Source organism: Pinus tabuliformis, chromosome 9 (assembly GCF_031772625.1).
Source record: "Pinus tabuliformis cultivar Carrire ecotype Pingquan chromosome 9, CPIR1, whole genome shotgun sequence".
Taxonomy (NCBI): domain Eukaryota; kingdom Viridiplantae; phylum Streptophyta; class Pinopsida; order Pinales; family Pinaceae; genus Pinus; species Pinus tabuliformis.
This window is the reverse complement of record NC_142307.1, coordinates 691,551,152-691,562,480: the sequence shown is the minus strand read 5'-3', so window position 1 is coordinate 691,562,480 and position 11,329 is coordinate 691,551,152. Positions and strand designations below refer to the sequence as shown.

The following is an 11,329-nucleotide window of genomic DNA, read 5'->3' as shown; positions in this document are numbered from 1 at the left end:
CTAGAAGTTGTAAGAAGAGGAAAGGGGTCCGAGTTTATCACAAACCAACTTTTAGATATCGAATCTAGCCAATCTGTATCCAGAGAGGGCTCTCCTTTAAGTTTTAGCTTTGTTTTGAAAGATATTAGGCTAGTTATTAAAGCTTTGGGATTTTCATTAAGTTTGTTGGCGAAATACAGTAGAAGAGGGGTATCACTGAGTACTTGAGGCCATTGGGTTAATGGAGTCAAAGGAAGATGGTTCAACTGGATTTGGTTTCTTTGCAAAGGATGGCTTCACGGGGCAATATAGATAAATAGGGAACAAATGATGATTCAAAAGGATGAGATGGGCTCAAAAGTGAAGAAGGGAAATTAAGAATCCTTCCACATGTCTTGAGAGAAAATAACTTGATTGATCACCAATAAATAGAAATTAAGAATTCTTTACTAAATAATCAAAATGAATAAACTAGGAAACAGGAGCAATTAAGAATTCACTGCTTATCATAGTTTAGAGGAAAACATTGAGAATAAAAACGATTGAAAATAGATTGCACTAAAGCACTTTTTGAATTAATATTTTTCATTTTAATATTCAGATATGGAACATAATTGAAATATTTAAATAGGAAAACAATAACACATGATTTATAAGATGCTTATTTGTCCGATGTTTTGCACTTGAATCCTGTGAAAAGTCCTTTGTATCAATTCTACATCTAGCCAGCCATGCAAAATTTGGTCCAATATCACTTTATTCCAAAATAATCAGTTTTACAGCAATGTCTAAGAATCCACCCTCAATACTCCGAATGAGGGAGTGTTTATACAAAAATTTTACAATAAAATATCTCATAACAAAGTGAGATATATTCTGGGATGACTAACCATATGTTACATAAAAATAGATACAAATGGTCTCGTAGATAACAGATAGAGGCAAACAGATGGTTTTTTGCCCCTATTCTTGAGAGTGTGCTGGAATCAGGCCCTATGATTGGGCATCTTGCTGTCTTTGATGTAATTCTGTGCTGGCTGCTCTGTTTTTTATCTTTTTACTGATACACTTTGACTTGCTCTGATACTCTTTACTTGTTTGATCTCTGTTTATCCTCTTTACCATCATTGACTGTAGTAAAAACCAAAATTTACCTTTTACCAAGGACTAGTTACAAAATTTCTAACATTTCTTCCCACCATTTGGTTTGTGGTATTCTGGTTTTTTGAATTTTTCTGAGGGTTTCATCAGTTTCGGTGTACCTGAACAAGGTAGGCTGAATTGGAAATAAGTGCTTTAGTTCATGCTCGACATAGAACAAGTTCTCTAAACTATCATAGAGAACTCTGCCTGTAGGCAGTGCCTTTGATGCTGATGCACTTGTTGATGAACTTGCTTGGTTGCCTGCATATTGATTCAATTTGTCCACATAATCTTTTTGCCTCATTAATTTTTCATTAATAATTAAAGGACTGTGTAGTCCTTTGTTCTACAAAATACCGAACTTCTCCATAAAAGCAGTAATTTCTTCCTGCATGTCATGTCATATTATTTCTAAATTTTGCATCAAAGTCCTTTTAGTTAATACCCTTTTGATTCCCATAATAGTCCTTGTTCTGTCTTCAACGCCCAGTTCTTCAAGCTGGTACTTATTCTTATTATTCAAAAAATTTATGAGCCTGGTGGCTTCCTCAGGCATCTTTCCTAATTCTACAATTGTTCTCTGAATTTCTTCTTGGGCTGCCTTTACCAAATCAATTTGCTCAAAAATTATCTGTATTGATGGCCAAACATCATTTATTGACTGAGTGATGTTGGCCCAAAGAATCTTTCTAATAGCTGCCAAGGGCTTGTCAAATGTAAGGTCTTTTTCTAATGATTTTACCTTGTTTTCTAATCCTTAAATTTCCCTTGTCTTTTCTACAACATTTTTCTTTGAAAGATCATACCTTTTTTCTAAGCTAACATATGTTCTTTTACTTTTTGTAACTTTGAAACTTGGAGTTTCATCTCCTCCATTGATCTAATCAGTTCCTCTGTGCTCAAATTTGAAGTATTTTCCTGTGTTATTCCTGCTGTTGTTGTACCTGTGACCACCTCTGCTGTGGCTGCTAGAATGTTTGGTGCCAGAGTTGTTCCAAGGGTTGAAGGAACTGCACTTGAGACTACTGGTATTACATTGGGAAGCTGAGAGGTCAACTCTCCCTGCTTGTCCTTCAATGATTTTTCTAATTCTTGCTCTATCTCATTTCTGTCATTCATTAGGTTTCAAGAGTAAGTCCATCAGCTCTTCTTTAGACTTTTGCTTTATGATCTTAGCAGTCTATGGATGTCTTGAAGGAGGAAATTATAGCTGCTTTCTTAAGGCAGCTATGTCTTCATCTTTCTTTTTGATTAAGGCTTCTGCAACCTTCACATATTTTGGATCATGACCTAATCCAATCATTAATTCTTCCAAAGATTTAATCCTGTTATATTTAGCCTACGAGGAGGCTCTCTCCAGCTGCAATTGGGAAGTTGTATTATTCAAAGAATCTTCAAGTTTTTGGGCCATCATGGCCTTACCAGTAAATGTAGAATAGATCATCTCCCATGTATCTCTGTGCAACTCAATTTGGTCCAAAGGATGAATGTTCTTTGCCATGACCTCAAAATTGGTTCTGAGATAGTCTACTACTGATTAAGGTTGTTGCAGTTTAGGTTTTGAAATAACTCAATATCATTTTTCCCTCTTTGATGTCATAGGCTGACATCAATCTGTTTTGATTAGCAACAACCATTTTCAAATATTGATTGTAAACCTGGATCCTCAGTGGATCTTTTTTGGCTTTTATTTCTATAAAGTTCTTTTTGATATCTGGAGTGTCCTTTCCTTGTGGCCTAAAAGATGATACCTCTGCACTTTGTTGTCTCTCTAGCTCCCGTTTCTGTGAGCTAGTGGATGTCCCACCTACTGGGAAAGTTTGATGACTATCTACCCCTTCTTTCCTTTGACTATCAGTAGTTTCTTCAAAAATTTCCTCCTATGAAAGAGGATTTAACCCATGCCTTTTAGCACCAGGTTGTTCTGAAGGTCCACTGGCAGGGGTAGCTACTTCCCTGTCTCTCTTTTTATTCTTTTCCTCATTCAGAGGAGTTTGCAAGATTAGGGGTTCTCCCTCATTGCCCTGAGTTGGAAGAGCTTGCATTTGGGCCTGTTCCTTAGAAGTTTCAGGTTGCTTAGACATTATAGATTGTTCTGTGGCTTGAGTGCTGGTCTCTGGTCCCTTTCCCTTGGATGTTCCTGTAACTGGTGTGCTGGTATCCTGTGAGTGCTGCTGATAGGTTTCAGTAGTAGAAGCACTAATCCTTGACCTATGAGAAGACTCAAATCGTACCTACCCAAAAGAATCCAGGTCAAGTGTTTTCTCAAGATCTCTCATAACATTTTCTATATTGACCTGTTCACTATCAGTTTCTACTAGGGTGCCTTCCCTCCATTCATCCATATTGGCAAATTTTTCAATATATAGGATTCTATGGTGTATATATGGTGACAATCTATTCTTCATTCTTCTATCACATATGAAGATATGAGGGTCATATGGCCTCCAGCCAAAAATTTTGTGCAATTTAAGATGATCTTCTAAAGTTCTCTCTACTTCTCTCTATGCTTCCCTATCGTTGCAGACAAAAGGGCCTAACTGATTTTTGATCCTGAGTTGAGCTTTCTTTTTGGATTTATGAAAATGGACCAACTCTGAATTTATCATTTGTCTAAAATATTCCAATGCAAACAATCTCATTGGAATGTATTTTGGTAACTTGAAAGGGCAGAGCTCACACCCATATATCCTGATTTCTGTATGGTTCTTTTATAGGTACCAATCAACTATTCTGTACTGCTTGGAGAGTTGTAGGATCCTTTTGATGTCACCACTGATCCTAGGAGGGGAAATCCTTGTCAATAAGGTGGTTGCTGGATGAAAAAATTGATCAATGAACTCATTGTATGAGTAAGGGGAATCTAAGGATGCATGGAAGATGGGACTCCAAAAGATGGCAGACCTTGGATTGCCTTTGGTATCAAGTTTCATGACACGGAAAGGGAAGTTTTCTGACTGATAATACAACATGAGATGATATACGAAGGTGGTATACTTGAAAACTCCTTCATTGTCCAATCTCAAGAACTGGTCATCAATATTATTAGCAATATAGGAGGCATAATCATACTTAGGGGGCTGTCCAGGAGTAAAAATTAACAACAACACTAGGGTTACCTCATCAACAAACTCACTAGTGTTGAATCCCATAGTTAAAGATATCATATCAACAATGAGTCTTCCCATATCTGTGAAGAAATTTTGCAGATAAGGAGGTGGGCCCTTAGGCTAATGTTCCTGTAACATGAAGCTCTGACAGATGCGATTGAGTTCTGATTGGAATAATTGAGTTTATTTCTCAAGTAAATATCTAATGGAAATGGGAGTGAGAGCTTGACTGGGTGAAATTTCAACATTTTATTGATGGATTCAACAGTTATTGGGAAAAGGACTATCTGGCTTGGGGACATAACTGCTATGTGGTTAGGGTCATAATTGGCATGGCATTGATGAATTATATCAGGGAAAACATGGACTAAGGGGAGAAAATACATGGGAAGGTTAGATTCCCATAGTCCTAGGACATCAGAGCCATTCACGTAGTTATCTCTACTTTGGCAAAAGACTTTGAGGTGATTTTTATCAGTGGCTAAGTCTTTTATTTGGAAGTTTTATCCGCAAGAGGCAGATAGTCTAAATCTTTATGAGGATCATTCATGGGTGCAACATTCAATGGCACCAGGTTTTCCATTTCTGGTTCTTGTGGATTCAGAAGGGAACTTTTATGTTTTCATTGAAATACGGGCAAAACAGAGAGTTTGGGAATTTATATGATGAAAAAAAAGACTAAATTGTAATGAATTTGGGTCTTTTTCATCAATTCACCATGGAAAACATAAAACTTGCAGGGTTTCTTTAGGAATTGGATAAATACCTATGTTCGGGGAATGAACGGTGAAATAACAGGTACTGGTAGTGGCTAACACGCTCGAGGTTGCGTCAGCTGCAATTTTTGAGCAGGTTGGTGGTTGAAAACTTTGAACTCATTGATTTCTATGTTCTTTGCATGGGAGCACATGTTTGTAGTACGAAACAGTGAAAATGACATTTTTTGTTTTATTTACAAAGTCAAGGGTTGGCGGGGGTTTTTGGATTTGGGTGGATGATGTCAGCGGCAAGTGATATGACATTTTGTCGTATGTGGGAAGGCGGTAAGTAGTTTCATATCACACCGCTTTTGGGGACGGGCAGTAATGAGCCGGGAGCTAATGATTCCACAGATTTTAAGACACGTGGCAGAGCACTGTGCAAAAACCACTTTGTGATCACATGCTAACGTGCAGTCACAAAGGGTGGTGTGATATCCATAATAGCCGTCAGATCCTGATGACCTGATCAGATGGTTGATAGGAGGCGCAATATGATGGGGTTTTACAAAGGTGGGCCCGATACATTTAAGGATTAATTAATCATATCGGGGTTGACAGGATTGGACGGGGAGGGTGTTAATTAATCGTGAGGGTTAATTAATCCCTTATGAATGCGGCGGTGGGTTTTAAGGACTGTTAATTAGTTGTGGATCAACTAATTAATCCCGATTAAGGATGATTTATGGTTATAGTTAACCAGGGGCGGGATATATAGAAACTGGGGGTTTTATATATTTAAATAATACAAGAGGGGGTAAACATTGTGCGGGAATTATATAATATAAGTTAAAAGTTAATATGACAATGAAATGAAAACAATGCCATGTATAAAACATTTAATAATTGTATTTAACTTACGCTTAAATGAAAAAGGGTTTTTATGAGAAATATATGAAATTTTCCAAAGTAAAATAGGATTTTACTTAGGAAAAGACTTATGAAAGTGAATGAATGATTTTTGAATGGTTTTAAGTACTTAGGACTTTAAATTATTGGGCCGAGGGTCCAGTCCCTCCAAAAGTTAGAGAAATGCTTTGAGCCCCTCCAATTTAGGAAATACCTTAGTACTTAGGGGAAATTAGTGAATAATTAGGGAAAATGAGAAGGGGACTTAATTATTCTGACTTTGTTTTTCTTGAGATGCTTTCAATGTGGTGTATGTCTTGGCCTTGTGATGAAAATAAAATATTAACATACTTAGAGTCATCATTCATCACATATAATTCTACAACATCATCTACCTACCCTACCTACTTTAACCTAGCATTTTTCCCTCTTTATTTGGGTGCACTTAGACTGGCAAACCGTTATCAAATTTTTCTCTTCTTTTACATGGCAAAGCCTATCTAATTTTACACTTATTACATCCAAGGGCTCAAATTAAACTGTTGAGCCCCTTTTTAACTCTACCTATCTACTTGTCTGCCAAGATCACACTGTTTGGTCAGATATTTACTCTCCATTTCTACAACATGAAATTGAAATATGAACTATTCAAGCTTAAACTGTTTGACTACTCATCAATTCTGGCATAGGTGACAAGCTGCACACAATTTCTTATTACACAAAGTGGAAAAGTAGCAGCATTTGGACTTGCACACTTACCTAGTCTATATTTTGTTTGGGGTTCATTTTCTTTCATTTTTTGACCATATTTTATTTCTTTTCACCCTTTGATTTTTCTTTTAGGGTATACCCTCTTTACATTTTTTATATTTTTTGATTTTTTGAAAATATGGAAAACCTTTGCAACAAGAAAAGGTATGAACATATTACATAGCTCATCAAGTCAATCATGACATATGACACCTATTGGTATAGGGGCCTAACAGTGGCTCCACTTGGGGATGGCTTTCCCTGGTGGAAAGTCAAGAACAATAGATCAGATGGCCTCTGAATGACTTTGACTGTATTCTGCAATCTTCTTTTTCCTGTTGTTTTATTATATTTATCACAATGATACCTCTAAAGCTTAGGGCCTTCTCTTTAGGCTTCAACTCCAAAAGTTACTGTCCAATCAAAATTGTGACATTACAAAGGATATAGTATTTACATGTTAATCATCATGATATATCCTAATAAGTAGGATCAAAGTAATGTTTTAACATTCGACCATTGACTGGTCCTTCTTCTGCTTCTGTGCCATCCAAGTTTTTAGGAAATATGTATTGTTTCCTTGTAGGGCATGGATAATCTATGGTCCTTTCGGTAGGAAGTCAAACTTCCCATGTTTCCCCTTATCTTCTCTTATGGAATCCCACCTTAGCACTTTATCTCCAAGGTGGAAATCTTCTGCCTTGGTTCTTCTGTCAAATATTTTCTTGAGCTTTTCTTGCCATATTTGGGATCTTTGGTACATCTCCTCTCTAGTCTGCTGTAAATTGATGGTTTGATTTATCCTCCTTTAGATATCATTATGTTCCACTTGAGCTTCTTGAAAATGATGTAAACTTTGAAACGAGAACTATAAACTCAAAACGGGAACTCTGGCCAAAAAACCCCCAAAAAATATCAAAAACAGTGCTAAAAATGAAAAGTGTGTACACTGGAACGATGATTTTATTTTTTAGGGGTCAATTTTTGAACATGTTTTAAAAATGGCAGTGACTACGAAATTTACTATGAAATTTTCGTGCAAAATATAGCTTGAAAACGAAAAAGTGATGATACTGGAATGATGATTTTTTTTTAGGGTCAATTTTCAAACTTTTTAAAAAATGCTAGTAAAACCAAATTTTTATGTGCCAAACAAAGTTGTTTATGAGGAAAAAAACACATTAATGTTTTTGGTACAATATCATTTTTCTTTCCTACGTATAAATTCAACATGTTTTCAACCATTACATGCCATGGTTATTTCACGTAAACATAGATGGACAAATTTACGATATCACATCAAACACATTTTCCTGATTATCCTTATTTTAATTTTTAGCATGGTAAATTCATAGCAGGCCAGGATTTTGCTAAAAAGAGGAACTAGAGTCAGATTACAGTGAATATCCTCTAATGACCCTCGCTAAACTGATCACGCTCTCCATAAAATATGTTCACAAAAAGATCACAAGGAATCCTAGAAGCAAGTTACATTTTTTCTTAAGCAACTCAATTACACCTCAAGAACCTTGTTACTCCCTCATAAATGTGTTCCCGAGAAATGAAGGTAGCATAACTTCATTTGCTATCAATAAATCGCAAACCTAGATGCGAGAGGATTTTCTCTCAAGAATGAAATAATTGGAAAAAACAAACAAGTTCCCAGAAGATAACTCTAGTGTCAATCACAATCCTAATAATGCATCATCAGTGAAATCATACCCCACATGTACGGAGAATATGATGAGCTACCTACGACCACTTGATTTACTTTGATTAGAGTATCTAAGGCCATAATATTAATCTATTTTAATTTCTTTCCAAACCTTTAAAGGAAGGTCACTGTCACTATCATCTTATGAACCACTATAATAACTTTGATGGTGTTTTAAATATAGTTACATGGTATTTTGTGTTTGTCTTATTTTGTTGCAGGTGACTCATGAGGAGCACATGGACGCTAATACCACAATGGGAAACACAACCAAAATGAGCAAACTAAGTTTGGACCTCCGTTAACATAAATTACCACTGAGAAAGGATTACGTTTATCAAATTCACTGTGAATATCTTAACAACAACATAAAAACATCTCCCTTGGCAACAATTCTAAAAAGTCAATTAGGTCAATAATTTACACCCAATATAAGGGGACACCCCTATTAATATGGTTATTCAGTGCGTTTCTTCCCCCACTATTATCAATTAGATGCTACCCATCCTCATATCTAAATAAAAGAGGGGAGAAATAAAATAAATGAAAAGCACCCCAATGGGGGAAGTAACGAGGGATATAAAAACCTCTTATGGGGCTATGAACATCTAGTTGGTAGTAAATGTTTATTATTTCATTGTGATGATTACATTGTAGACATAGAAAATCATTAATATTGGAAGAATACTTTTAGAAATCCTTGAGTCATATTTAAGGAGTCTATTACCTCGAGATCTATACAAACCCATTGGATCAAAAACCAAACCTAAAGTGAAAGTAACAAAATTTATTTTTTTTAAAGTAAATGACCTTCATGGATAAATTAATATAATAAAGTATTTCTTAATCCTCGAAATAAAAATCTTTCAATGTTAAACGAATATATCTAATCTCTTGTGAATTCCTAATAAAATTAACTAAAAATATATTATAGTACCATAACTATAACCTTATTGTTAAAGCATTTCAAATATTTTAGACTCATCTATTGTCTTTCCATGAATTCACTAGAAAGCACACTTGGATTTTTCTTTTAAAAACTACTCCTATTTCCATTCCTTTATGCTTAACATGGTCATTTTAAAAGTCTTCTTAATCAAGGTGAAAACCATAATCTCAATCAATTTTCATGTAAATATCTTAGATAAAGATGAATTGACTAGAAAACACACTTGAATTTTGCTTTTAAAAACTACTCCTATTTCCATTCCCTTATACTTAATCATTTTAAAAATCTTCTTAATCAAGGTAAAAACCTAATCTCGATCAATTTTCATCTAAATATCTTAGACATGGATAACACCAAACTTAATGACCCCTTGTTTGAATGATAATGAACTAAAATAACACTCTTGATAGACCATATGAAAGCCTGAACTTTCTATATTATCTTCACCATAGTAATTCAAATCTTGAGCTCATAATTGTATCAATGTTACCTCCAACTAATGTCTAATGTCTAATATTATTAGACAGGGATAGTGAATTTTAGTTACAACTTACATTGAAAGTCAATGTAACCCCATGGGGACACTTAATATATTTTAAGACAAAAAGAAATCACCGAGAATATGTGTCGGCTTATATATTGGTCTTGAAAATGCTTGAGGGATATAAAACGTGAACCTCATTGATAAATTAGAGAAGATAAACTCGGGACATTCTTCAAAAAAGAAAATCACCACCTGAGACACGTTATACATCTGGAAACAGAAATCGAGTAATTATGGATGCGCAGTGGCAGGTATTAGTTAGCTCTTCGACAATTGTAGCAGTACTCTTCACAATAGTGTTACTCATCTACTTAATCAAAGAAGTTTGCCATGATCTTTTTTCGCTACCTTGGAGGATCATCTTCGTCCATGAATTGAATGATGATGACCAGCGAAGTCTCGGCCTCTCTGATGAACAAATAGCCGCACTGCAAACAATTTACTTATAAAGTGAAGTCTTTCAACTTTAAAGGGGATTTGAAGGCAGTGCCAGAGAACAGAGATATGACAGTGTTAGGATCAAATAAAGATTATATCTGTCGGAGGGATTTGCTATTGTACGGGTTTTGGGGGCCAATATCATTTTTATTTGCTGCTGAGTCTGGGAGAGCTCTTGATACAGATAAAATATTTGAAGAGCCAGAATATGGTTTACAGGTTGATGAGATAAATGGTTACACATTTTCTTATCCTCTGAATGTACCCAAGCGACAATACAAATTGAAGTGGATCGAGTCTAGAAAGCCAGAACGATATTCTTCAGCTGCGCCCTTATCTGCCGATGCCCGGCAGCGCATTGTTTCCGAACGTCGAGACATCAAAGACAACCTTGTTATTTCTGTTTCGATAGGTCCTCCAAACAATCGCTTTCTGACTTCGAAGGACAAGAACACATGGGATGCAAAAGATGTTGCCGAGTCTGTTCTTTCTGACAATAACACCCAAATAACACCCAAGGCGACCCCAGTTCAATTCCCAGCAGTGCCATCACCGCAGATCTTTCACAGGGCTAGGATTTCTCCGCTTAATATCATATTGGATGCCTAGTAAGCACTGTTTGGGGTGATTCGTAGCAGATGGGGTGATTATGAGAATCACTGGGTGGTGGGGCGATTCTCAGGATTGCCCCGCCACCACCATTGGTGGCTGGGCAATGGCGGGCCGATTCTCAGAATCGCCCCACCACCTGACGATTCTCAGAATCACCCCATCTACTACGAGTCACCCCAAACAGTGCTTACTGGGCATCCAATACTATATTAAGCGGATTTCAGAGGGAATTTTGATGTTAATTAATTTTGGCAGGAACAAACAAAATAGTTTTTAAGTAAAATTTTAGTTTTGATCTATTTTAATGAATTGAGAATTTTAAAGAGTACTACATAACATATGCAGATATCTACACCAAACAATTATCAGTACTCATATTGTCAAAATCATGATTTCATAGTTCTAATGTAGGTAAAAATAAAATAAAAAGACCCAAATATTCTAGGAAGAAAAGGTAAATTTGCATCACATCTTGCTGTGAAG

At 35.9% G+C, this 11,329-nt stretch overlaps 1 pseudogene; it reads left to right on the top strand.

The window, feature by feature from the left end:
* The first annotated feature begins 10,029 nt into the window (after positions 1 to 10,029).
* On the top strand, positions 10,030 to 10,843 carry LOC149150542 (psbP domain-containing protein 5, chloroplastic pseudogene; annotated as a pseudogene).
* The last annotated feature ends 486 nt before the right edge of the window (positions 10,844 to 11,329 follow it).